The following is a 13132-nucleotide window of genomic DNA, read 5'->3' on the forward strand; positions in this document are numbered from 1 at the left end:
ATTATTCACGCATCTGGTCACCGTATCTGCATGCATAGTCATCTGTATTTTTACACCGTATGAGTTGGAACATTCCTAGTGATGATGGCAGGAGTAGGGATAACAGTTTCTAGGTCAATGACAGAAAAATCACATTTGGAAATAACTTTTTTGTATCTTCTCTCTCTCCTGTTCTGTACTGTCAGCATGGGTAGGGCATATTCTTTTCTTTTCCTTTTTCCCCCCTCCCCAGCCTTGCTTCCTGGGACATTCATTGCATTTGGACTCCACTCTGGAACCTGATCTGCTCACTACTGTTGTCACTGCTCTACGGGTGTGAACAGTGCTGGTGAGCTGATGGGGAACTGCTGAAGGTGTCCCCTTGCTTTCTGTCCCAAAGTTAGTGGCTAGGTCCTGGGGTGGCTGGGAGCTGACCAGACCGTCCAGTCTGCACCCTGAGCACGTCCAGTGAATTGCGTTCTGCTGCATGAGTTTGTTTTGTCTTTGTTGCAGCATACACAGGTGCCTGTGAGTAATCTTAATTTTACTGTACTTGTAATAATCATTCACTGTGCTCTGTTTACACTGTATCAAACGTAATAATATATGACACAACAAAGGAATACGTTATTTCGCCTGAGTGTTCAGGCAGAAGCACATACCCAGGAATGAAATATGGACTTGTAATGCAAACTGGTAGTGCAATTAACAGAGATTACAGTCAAATGAGTATATTTATGACTGCTTGCTATCACAGAAATACACGTTATTTTCATTATCAATATTCACACTCTGTTATCATTAAAAGGTCACGTACTTGTCACAAAGTATAAGATTTTTAATAACACAAGAAAGCTCTTGTTCTTCGGTTTGAAAATGCAAAGGTGCTTCATCTGTTATAGCAGAACTAGAATGTGTATTTTATAGCTCCATAAACAGTGATCGTGTGTAGATTTTTGTTAGTCTACAATTTAACGTGTACCCCTGTAATAAAATCTACCAAGATTCAGCAAGTTAGTCTGTGATAACAAGTAACGCTATCATAAAGAAAGGTCAGACATAACTTGATAAATATTTATTATATGCTATATATATTACATCTGCATATTATAGCTGTGTGTAATATAGAAACACAACAATCTGAAATAATTTGTTACATTAGGGTAATATAGGTCTATTATGTAAATAATACAATTTTTAAAATACCAGATGTTTTAAGAAAAAAAAATACAGTGGTCGTGCCAAATACAGGTTTTGACCATAATCATCATGCCTCAGTGCACATCCTCTGAAATCTGCCCTTTGTCTTTACATATCACCAAACCCTGTGCACTCGAGAGCACAAGCTGAGTTGTCCTGATCTTTGCCAGGGATCTTGTGCTGCTATAAGCCTTAGACGCTCACAGCTGTTCAAGACAATTTGGAGGCAGAACAGGTGGAGAGGATGAGATCTGCTAATTACAGTTGTCACAGCCCAAAGTGGTATTACAGCAGCTAAGCTATTCACACAGCTCCTGTTTAAAAGCTCCAAACCCACCCTCCATATTCCTTACTCACTTGCTTGGCTCATCTAAAACAGAAATATAAGTAAACTCTTCCAACTCCAGTTCAATTCAAGCAGAACCAGTGGATTTTACAATATGACTTAAGGTAGTTTTCCACAGTTGAGGAGGGACAGAAGTGATAAAAATCAAACTGCCTTTGACCAGAGCGCCAGAGGCTATGCGAGGGAAGCAGCAATAATATCTGGCAATCTGAAATTCGTCGTTCCATACATGTCCATAGATGTTCCTGCCTGTCCTGCGACCGCTCCGTGTGCTCAGAGCGCTGTTGGTCTGAAGTGTTCCAAAATTCTCAGCCTAAGCAGAGAAACGTTGGTTGTTTCTGTTCTGGTTTTCTGGCCACCCCTGTAGCCTTGGGACTCTGGTCCAAAATCCTTCCTTTAAACAAGCTGACTGCATCATTCCAAGTCTGAAATCGATGTTTCGGGCCTCCCACGTGTTTACCCATGCTCACTCATGCAGGCGTTCCCTCAGCATCTGATAATTAGGCATCAAGTTTAACCTGTTTGTGGATACGCTAGATAGCAATCAGTGTAGGTGCAGCAGAGGAGTTTTATAGCAATAGCTAATTTTAAAAGCACTTGGAGAAAGATATTTAGAAAATACCCTTATAGTTCAAGCTAAGCATTTTGATTGGGCAGAGAAGGCACCTTGCCCTTTATTCTCCCGTACATGACATCAATACATGACATACAGTGTCAGTAAAAAAATAATTGCTCTCTCTATTTCCACAAGTTCAGCTGGAAAATTCAGCTCCCTTTCCTTAGTCCCACTCATCCCATCTGTGCAAAGAAAATGTATTGCTCCAGGGAACAGATGGAGCCAGTGGCTGTACTTTGTTGTGCTATGGGCTCCCCATCCTGGATTAGTCACGTTCCTGGAGCAGGGTACTTCTCTGCAGTAGAACGTAGCAAGCGCTCGTATGTGAGTTTGCTGGATGCTCAGCATGTAACAAGCAATAGAGTTCGGAGAACTATTCAGCCAGGCTCTATTCTGCCCCATCAGAATTTCTGGTTTTGGCTGGATTAGAATTTTAATAATATCTACCTAAGTGCTATAAATATCTATGTGTGTGCTTGTAATTTTCTTTAGTTTTGCTATTTCATTATACATCTGCTCTGGAACAAAGAAGTCAACAAACCATTCTAAAAAAAACCACCAAACTACCCCTTGTAATTTGACTTTTAAAATGTTTGCAGTCTCAGAAAGCACAGTATTCACCATGCAGAAATTAGTTTCAAGAGAAATTTAAGATCAAAAGAATCCTTTTCAACTTGTTAAAAAGGATAGATTAAAAAAGGTGTAAAAACAAATGCTTAAAGATAGTATATGGATGGTATCACAGATATAACATTCATTCCCTGCGTGAAGTCAAAAGTTTCTGTGGGAGTTTGCTGTGAGACTTGATTGAGATTTGCTATTTAGAGCAACCACAAAGGCAACAGGAAAAAATTTTCAAGAGTGTGTGAATCATCAGTAGATAAGTTCCAATACTACAGCTGTCTAGAGATGGCTTAGGCTTTCTTATTACAGCTATGATGTTATTTTAAGATAAACTTCTGCAACTTCGGAGTTTAGGTTAAGTGTTATATTAAATTTAAAGCATTAACAAGAATATCTTCTCTTTTATATTAAAAATGCATTTATTTTATCTGTGGAAGAAAACTTCCACCTTTTTTTAGTACAGATAATTTATTTTTCTTCTGAGAACAGTGAAAATAAAATATTGCATATATTATTGAAATTGAAACCATGTTAATGAGTTTGTAAATAGAAAACTCTAAATATGTAAAAATAATACAAATAAAATAGGCATTGAATTCTTTATGCCAAAGTACAACCCATTTAGCTTTTCTGTAGTGGGAATGGCCTAATTAATGGACAAAACAAATAGGCAGAACATAGAAGTAGTTTATGCTTTGCTGTTACAAACACATAGGATAACCTTGTGTGGAAAAGATATGCCTTTACATCCACCTGTTTGCCAGAAAACACTGAGTCTGGCGGGTGGCAGCACACACAGGGCCCTGTGTTATCCTCAGGAAAGGGAGACCTGGGGACTTCTGTGAGCTGACAAAGCCTTTGCGTTAACTGATGCATCGGTGCTTAGGGTGTCCAGATTGCTTAGAAGCTGGAGATGCTAGAACTTTGTGGATGAGGCATATTTTTGCATAATTAAGATATTCCCCCCCCCCCCCCCCCCCCCTTTAAAAGCAATTACTCATTATTCTCTGGAATCGCTGTTTTTTGACACTTGGAGCATGTTGAGGGTTTTTGTGATGGTTGTTACCCAAGAACTGTATCTATGTGAAAAATTTTAAAAGCTGATGAAAATTCTAGATGGCAGCTTTGCAGAAAAGCAGACAGGCACAAAGACAAGAATATTTTCAAAGATAACACTGCTTTCACACCACCCAGTTAAAATACCGACACTTTCTAAGGTGATTTACAATGTTGCATGAAAACACTTCTTCAACACTGCTTGAATTAAGCGCCAGTCCACTCTCCATATTGTTTGTGGAAAGCACTTTTAAGGATGGTGTGCTCTGAGACTGCAGTCTGGGCTATGTTGGTGTTCTCCTACATTTTCACCCTGTAGGAAAGGGTGTTGTGCTCATATGGGCATCCCCTGGGTCTTCCCCATACAAAGGTCCTGCACCATATTGGAATTATTTCATTCACATGGGCTGATGTATTTCCACCTGGCACAATATTTTAGGATGCTAGGCTGCATAGGATCTAAAACATTTATCCTCACCATCAGTTCTATATGCACCAACAGAACACCACACCCATAAGCAATTATTATGTTGACTTGGCACTATTAGGTTAACAGTTGGACTCGATGATCTTAAGGGTCTTTTGTAATATAAATGATTCGATGATTCTATGATTCTATAATCTCTTGTGGACAACGTACTAAGTAAAATAAGGAGCATGGGCTTTGCACAACATGCAAAAGGTCAGGAGCCCAGGGCATATGAAAGTTTCAGATCATCAGAAAAAGCAATAAAAAACGGCAAGCTCTCCTGCCTGTGTCTATCCTCGCTCCTTGGAGCCCTTTATGCCCTTTCTTGCATCCAGAGAACCCTTCTGATAGCGGTAGTTAACCAAGAGAAAGACAAAGTAAGTGAGACTCTACATTAAGTAAAATTTCTTTCCATTCTTAGGTCACGCACTACGAAGCTTCACTTCAGCCATGCTCTTTAGCAAAATCTTCTTTTAAGGGTGAAGTCCTTATGTTGAGCAGACAGTCACTGCCGATGATGCTTGTGTAAGCCATTCAAGAAGCTGACAGGCATTCCAGTAACTTGTCAGCAGCTTACCTGTGACAGCTACTCAGTTGAAGTAAGTTCTTGAAACATAGGTCACCCTTTTCCAAAAGCAGTTATAATGTCAAATGAAGGTCACAATTTTGAGGCAGATGTGTACAGACATCTGTCTATTATACTAAAAAAAGTAAGGGTTAAACAGAAAACAATTAGCTGCTATTTAGAATGAATTAGAGGCCTTGAAGATTTTGCTTCTGTCTGTCTGCATACATTTTTGAATGTATAGTAGCTGCAATACTTTAGATTTTTTAATTATTGTCATATGCCATTTATAGTGCTGGTATTATAGATTATAAGTAACAGGAAAGCATAGGAAACACCTTTGGCACTTCAATAATTCTCGCTGCTTTCAGTTAATAAACATCCAATCTATGATAGTTATTGATAGATGATAAACAATGTAACTAGAGGTTTTATTTCTGTGTCTGCAAAAACTGGTTTATAGATTGAATTTTTTTACAATTTTGGATAACATTGCTGTATCTCTCACCTGTATTTACTGTTCCTGAGTTAAAATGTAGCAACTGATAATGAAAACTTTGTGAATTAACTGCAGTAATGAAAATTTGTTTGTGTGCTGCTCAGTGCTCTACTACATAATACATGTAATGCCTCTAGTCTTTTCAGCAGGCGTTTTGAGGATTCGACATTATGGAGGTTAAAAATAAGAATTAGTGTTATAGCTAACATTTATAAATTTTTGTCATGAAGTCAGTTAACTGTATTTTGCAGGTATGAAAGAGTTTGATAATATTTTTCATGTCTTTAAAATGTAAATGTGAGAGAAATTGGATGACAAAATGCAACAGCTGGTAATTGACCGTGTTGCATTAACTCTGTTCAAGAAGTGCTTTTCTTGTGTCTAATACCCCAAATTTTTAACTCTGCCATAAATGGCAACCGACTGTCATGAAGTGGCCAGCATGCGCACTGTGCACCCTCTGGGCTTCAAAACAAGAGATCTCGATGAAAAACACCTGATGGGAATTGGTGCTCAGAATATGATCACTGCAGAAGTGCACGTGGGCTAGTCAGCAAGGGACAAAAGTGTGGCAGACATCGTTTGAACAGTTCGCACTTCTGAAGAGCCATGTTCCCTTGCCCAAAATCAGTCCCAAGCACTTTCAAATGTATCAGCACAGGTATAGCCTGTCACCTTTAACAGGCAGCAATACTCCCTGTCAGAGTATTACCCTTTTTAAAGCATCAAATTACATCAGTTGTGAGTGCTTTCATGTAGTGCTTTGTTTAGTAATATCTCTATTAGCTAGACCCTTTTGATAGATGACAGGTTTTTTTCAATACTGGTTTGACTTACACACAGCGCAAGCAATTTTTCTTCATGATTTTCCCTTTGCTTGTTGGTTTTATTTTACCTTATGTTCCCCTTATTACGATTGAGATGTGTTATGGCAAGTATATTCTGAGATGCATGGTCTTCCTTCTTTTTAGCAGCTAGTACTGCATGGCTGTGGCCTCATATTTTCTACAAAGAGAGGCTACTCTTTATGGCATTTGTTTTCAGGTACGTTAATTTAATTGAGCGCATTATGGCCTTAGCAGTATGGTGTTTTTCTAGTAAATGATTTGTGTTCGGTGCAGAAGTCAGCTGGCTGCGTGGTTTCACCACAGGCACTTGGGGGAAGGCTCTGGGCCACCGTAAACTCAGGTTCACCAAGAGCCACAGAAAATTGACCTCCATTTGTTGTTTCTGAGATTTAGTTCGCCCCAGGCTTAGTGTATTTCTTAGGTAACATTTAACAAGCAACTTGAGCAGATGGTCTGCTATGGATGGTGCTGGGTTTTGGGTTTGGCCTTGCAGATCGCCCCGTGGATGGATGGCTCAGGCCTCAGGAGAAAACTCTTAAGTTGTGACCTTTTCTTAATTTCCAGTTATAAAGGGTGATCCCATGGATGTGTGGCCGCAGTTGTTCGCGTTTTAGCTGTCTTTATTTTGTTCTTACCTCACATTACATAATGATTAATTCAATCATTATTATGCTAAGTCAATCATTATTATGCTAAGTATTAATTTGCATTATATGACGATCCACTTATGGATCTATATTTCTGTGGATAACGTATCTCCAGATACACTATGACGGTAAATTGTGTACTTTTTAAAGATACTTAAAAGTGGTTTTCAGGCCTTTTGAACTTGGGAAAGCAAGGAATAGTTTTCACGTGGGATCGGCCAGGGAGCAGCAAGGGCCAGGCAGGGGGTCAGGCTGCTCCCGCGGAGCCCACGGCCGGCCAGGCAGGCCACCAGCCCACAGGGGAGGCCTGGCGAGGGGAGCCAGCGTGGGACGCAGCCCGGGATGGCTGGGCAGGGCGCCGGGAGGAGGAGGCAGCCCGGGGGTCAGGGCCGGGTCCCAGGCCCATGGACGGGCCCCATTCGGCAGCAGCGGTCGCTCAGGTAAGGCCTGGCCCCCCCACCAGACCCCAGAGAGGGAAGCGCAGCACTCAGGGCCCTGACGAGATTGTTCAGTATTGGAAGTACCTTACAGATTACAGTTTCTTAATATACTGATTCATTCTAAAAACTGCAAAATGTTAAAAGAATGACTGTAACGTGATTATTTGCCATAGAGTTACAGTTCAGTAATTAAGATACAGTGTTTGTGAAAAATATTTCAGTATAGCATTCATAATGATTACATTATGGTTATCTAAATTCTGTTTTGAGAATCAAAATCTTTTCAGATAATATTAATTCATTGACAGAAAGCAAAAAGCTGTATATCAATACAAATTCAAGTAAAACTCTTACAAAGGATTTTTCTCCAATGAGTTTTCCCTTTCCACATCTGCATTACCTGCAGGAACCTGGTGATTAATCAAGCACTGATTCAAAGGACGATCCCATCCTTAAAGAGATATAGAAAACATTAATGGATGAAAAAGAAGTTACAGCCAGTTGCTGCAGAAATTGAATGAGCCCTGAGCTGAATGAATTGCTTTAGTTGAATTGCTTATTGAATGAATTGCTTAAGTTTCACTTGCTACAGATAGTGATATTAGATATAGACTAGAGATGAAATGATGATATCTTTCATCTCAGAAGAGACCATTAACAATAACTGAAGGTTTTTTTCCCCCTCTGGTATAAGAAGGACTAGGTTATAACTTCTCCTGAAGCTCTTATTTCCTCTTCAGGTCAGCTTAAGGAGAACTATTCTGACTCCTAGTGAGAAGCGTATGTTGAACTGAAATTGGGTGACAGAAACATTAAAAGAAACTGTTCTTAAAACATTTATAGATAGTGCTAAATATAGACCATATGACACAGATGAATACCGGAACAGAGATGAATGACAAGTACTGACTTACACTGGTACTGAATCAGTACTGAATACAGAGCAGCCGGTGAAAATCAAACTCTGGGCATGTGACTGGTGCGTGTTTGCATGCCAGGACATGTGATGGAGGACTTCTCCAAGTCAGGACATACCATATCATAGAACCATAGAATCATTTAGGTTGGAGGAGACCATCAAGGTCATCGAGTCCAACCATTACCCTAACACTGTCAATTTCCCCACTAAAGGTGGTGGTCCCTAAGCTTAGGTGGTCCCTAAGCTCCACATCTATACGTCTTTTAAATACCTCCAGGAAGAGATGTTGCAATACCCAAATGATGTACTTTCTGTAGGGTTTGTATGTGCAGTATGGGCTTGATGCAGGTAATCAGTGAACTATAGACCTGACAAAGGGCCGTATCACACACATGTTCTCCAGGAAGAGCAGAGTGACAGGAGGCCTTTAGTGATACTGCAATTTGGTGTCATCCCTTGCGTCATCAGTACCATGACTGTGTGAGTGAGATAAAGACCTACTGGGGGGCAGGAATGCATGTGTCTAGTTGATTGTATAAAAGCCAATAGGCATGCTTGATATACAAGGGTGTGTATGAAGAAAATTGTGTCTTACAAAATTTGCAGACCAATTATAAGAAAAATCAGGGAGCTAAAGAGTTACTTCTGATTTAAGGACAGAGTATGATATCTTGTTTGAAGACAAATTGAAAACTTAGGGGTTTTTCCCCATATCTTCAGGGAGATGCAACCTTTCCTATTCATCCGTAGAGCTGAATGTTTGTTCAGGCATTAGCATCTCGAATATAGTTGTTTCTTTCTCCCTGGACTTGACAAAAAACAGGGAGAAGGCTGCTGCCTTGACCATGCCACCCTGTTGTCCCTAATATAAACCACAAAGCATTCTCTGCTTGATTTTGATCCCTGGGCGATTTGGAGATTACCCCAGCTCTTTCATTAGGTCTTGAAACATCAGCTCTCATCAGGCAGTGGAACTCAGCCTGAACCCTGACCTCACTTTTGTGTAGGTGCTTGGGAGGAGCACAAGGCAAACTTCTATGAAATAACACAACTATTCCTTAATTTAAGAGAAAAATCCTTTGTTTCGGATTGTACGTTGTATGTATGATGACTATATCTTGAATTTAGTATTAGTTAGGTTTGTAGTGCACTGAAAGTATAGTTTTCCATGCTGAATGACAGTGTCTCATTGCTTATATTTCTCTGCTCATCTGTTTAGGCTTAGATTGTAAACACATATAGGGAAAAAACTAGGTTTTGCTGCTGAGCACAGTAGGCTTATGATTCTTAACTAAGGCTGTTAGACATTCTCATAGTGAAAAATCTATAATGAAACTTCAATTACAACTGTTCTTGATACTGTTGCTGAAAATGTATCCATGGGAAAAGCTTAACAAGATTTGCTTGCATTCTGAAATTCTATTAAAGAAGGAAATCTCCTATTCAATAGACTGACAGTTAGTATGAAAGCAGAGGTGTGGCTGTCCAATTTAGCAACAAAACCATATCTTTTTGTTCTACTTCTGTCAACATCATTCATGCTGAACACAGCGAAGAGCGTGACTGCAGTTTATTCCTTCTCCTTTCCCCTGACTGGATTTGATAATTCATCTGCAATTAGAGGATTAACAGGCTTCACCCTTGTAAACTCAGGGATGCCCATGACTATGCAGAGGTGTTTCTGGGGGCACAGACTTTCCTGCTCAAAAAGTGACTTGGAGTAAAAGATTGTCAGAGGTTTGCTTTGTTTAGGGTTCACGGTGACCTGATCAGCTTTACGGAAGTGATAGGCTTCTTCCCAAGGGCTTGATGTGACATCTAAGGGTGCAGATACAGACATCTTTCCTCTGAAGTCACATGTGTTGGTGACTGTTAATGTGGTGATAAATACTGCAATATAGTAAAAGGACCTTACTGTATATCTATCTATCTATCTATCTGTCTATCTATCTATCTATCTATCCATCTATCTATCTATCTCTCTCTAAATATATTTCTGAGATATGTTACAAATCACTGTTGAGCAGTTAATTTTTCATTGTATGGTATGTGTGCCAAGTCATTGTATACCAGAGTGATAATGTAACATTTAGAAGTGAAAATTTTCCAGTTAAATGGAGAATATACATTAAAAATAAGCTGTGCTAGCTGTCATATGCTGGTAACTCTGATTTTACAGTATTCCATCTTTAAATATACCCTGGATACACAATTCTAGTTTCTGTGTAAAGTTAAGGAGAGCTGTGACTTTCAGTTTGGGTTTTTATCTATGGAACATCTAGTATTGAATATTGCCTCACTGTGTTTCTGTCAAATGTGCTAGACTGTGCCTCCAAATACTGAATCTCTCCCAGGCTGGTTTTCATTTTGCAGCTAGAAATTTTTATCTTCAGCCATGGAAGAGAGGAATATCTGTTTTTATACCCATAGATAGGGGTTGTACGTGTGCATAATAAGAAAAATAAGTTACAAATATATAAAAAATAAGCTGTCACTTGCTTGGCCTATGACCTTTTGCTTTCCTATTCATCCTTAAAACTTTTTTTCCTTATATTTTGGGTGTATTTGGGTATGCTGAGATCAAATAGTGCATATTACCTTATTATCTTTTTATATAATCACCCAAACATATTTGGGTTTTTTAAATTATTATGCTTATAGCTGTAGGCATTGGAGTCTTCAGAACTGGAGACATGGGAGGAACAAGGAACATCAGGATGCAGCCATTACTATGATTTTGTTTATGTTTATGAATTCTTCATTTTAAGGTTTGTCAGCTTCCTCTGCAAGTTATTCTCAAGTCACCCAAGAGGTGTCTGTGGGCTGTCAGTCTGAATGTTACTCTGTTAGGAATACATATGTGAATAGGAATATGTACTTAATTACTTTCCATTTTTTTGTGTTTTACTTGAACTTTCTGCTTGTGGAAGCACGTGTGCGTTTCTTAACGGCCCTTTTAAAATCAGGTTTACTTGAACCTCTCTCTTTTGTCTATTGTATGTTCTGGGTTTATGGTAGTTCTGTGGTTTTGACCTTTATTAGCTTCCCTTGTGAACTTTCTTCTCTATATATGAGCTAAGTCATAGCTCTCTGATGTTTCACTTTAATGTCTTTGTACCTGAGACCTCATTAACGTTTAATATTCATAAATGAAAAGTGGAATTTAATGTCTCCATGGATTCCAATATATATTAAACTGACAAGTTAATGTATTTCCTTTTTGACTCCTCCCCAGACCCAAGACATTTTAAAGTTCAGGTTTTTTGAGTATTGAAATATCCAGCTAAGAGAAAAAGGGGAGTAATAATATTAATCCCTGTGATTGTAACAGTCATCAGTAAAAGGCAGTTTTTAAAGAACAGCTACTTCATGGTGCTAGCTGAGATAATATCATTTTTTCTCTGTGTCTACGTGGTAGTAATGGTCCTGGCTATAGAGAGAATTGGCCTTTAAGAGAGCCCTGGAGTTTGCCTTAGAGCCACTGACGCGTGGCTGGGTATCAGATCTGTCGGGGAACATAAGGATACTGAGTTCAGTCAAGGTAGCACGGAGGGAATAAGAGCATTTTATGTTTATGCATGGAGACTGAGCAGAGGCAGAAGGGAGGCTCTCCCGAGCTCTCAGCCAGAAGGCCTGCCAGCCTGCAGCAAGCCGTGAGCCTGCCGGGTTGAAAGGCTCCGCAAGGGCCAGAGTTAACTGGCACCCCAGCTGTGACCCAGCAGCAGGCTGGCAGGAAGGTCCCTTGCCTGGAGTTTACTGGAAGACCTGCCTGCAGAGGACGGGGTTGTGGATACGGTCCGTAAGACCATGCTGCAGCACCTTTTCTTGGGGGCAAGGGCTGTGGAAAGTGCAGTATCATTTCTCCGTCTGCCATGGCTTTTGCAGAACTTACGTGGCTCTTGAGCTCGGTCTTTTCATGAATTCCTCAGTGTAACACCACAGGAGGGTCTCACGTATAAGATGCTTAGATCTAGTAACTAACACTAACATTTTCGAACTTAAGTGCTGACATCAGTAGGAGCTGTGGGTGCCTATGAAAATGAGGTTGTTTATATTAATAAGTAAACACAAATTTAAATACCTAGCTTTGACGTGGAGTGGGTTCTAGTTCTTAGAAGACTAAAGGTCTTCTTTAATTAACTCAAGTAATGAACCGACATTGGAAAAGAATTATTATCTTGTATTTTAAAGATGACCTTTTTAAAATCTGTAAAAGTCATCTGTAGCAAAGGTGGATATATCTTCTTCCGCTAAAAGAACTATGATAATTATTTTTAATGTCAGCCTTCATTTTTTTTAAAGAAGAATTTTATGTTTAAAAACTTTCCACATAGCACATAGCTCTAGACCTATCAATTTGGTGTTTATTTACTACAGGGGCAAAAAGTCTGAGAAAACCTGAAGGTCAAATCTTTGAAGCTACATTTGAGTTATAGTAGCTTACCCTGTTCAATGATGTGTAACTTTCAATTCCCACCAAAAGAGTGGGAGACAAGGAATTAGAAATTAAAACTCAGTGTATCCATCAAAGCTGTTCTTTCACCTTACTTTAATATGCTATTCACATTCTGGGTGTTGATAAAATTAGATTTAATTAATCACAGTACTCCATTTAGTGAAATACACTGCAATTGGTTCTGTAATTGAAAACTATTGGCATAAAATGGAAAGGTCATCTGAAATGGCATTAGACAGAGAAGATAATCTGTTAGTCCAATTGCAAAGTTTTTGGTTAAGAGCAAAAAAAAATTAGGTCATTCTTTGAATTTGAAATAGTTCATTAAAACCTCTCATAAGTTTTCCCTCCTTCCACTCCTGTTTCTGTTCTCCCACCTGAGGAAGAGTTTCTGCGCATGTCTGAATTCTTTAAATATGCTCTCACTGATAGCGGAAAAATCAGCATTCATCCAGGCGCAAGCAGGAG

General features: G+C 39.4%; 1 protein-coding gene across 6 annotated transcripts in view; it reads left to right on the forward strand.

Moving 5' to 3' along the window:
• Positions 1-13132, forward strand: part of GALNTL6 (polypeptide N-acetylgalactosaminyltransferase like 6) — a 635741-nt gene that overhangs the window by 273734 nt on the left and 348875 nt on the right. The window lies entirely within an intron of this gene.

Source organism: Opisthocomus hoazin, chromosome 5 (genome assembly GCF_030867145.1).
Source record: "Opisthocomus hoazin isolate bOpiHoa1 chromosome 5, bOpiHoa1.hap1, whole genome shotgun sequence".
In the NCBI taxonomy this organism is placed as follows: domain Eukaryota; kingdom Metazoa; phylum Chordata; class Aves; order Opisthocomiformes; family Opisthocomidae; genus Opisthocomus; species Opisthocomus hoazin.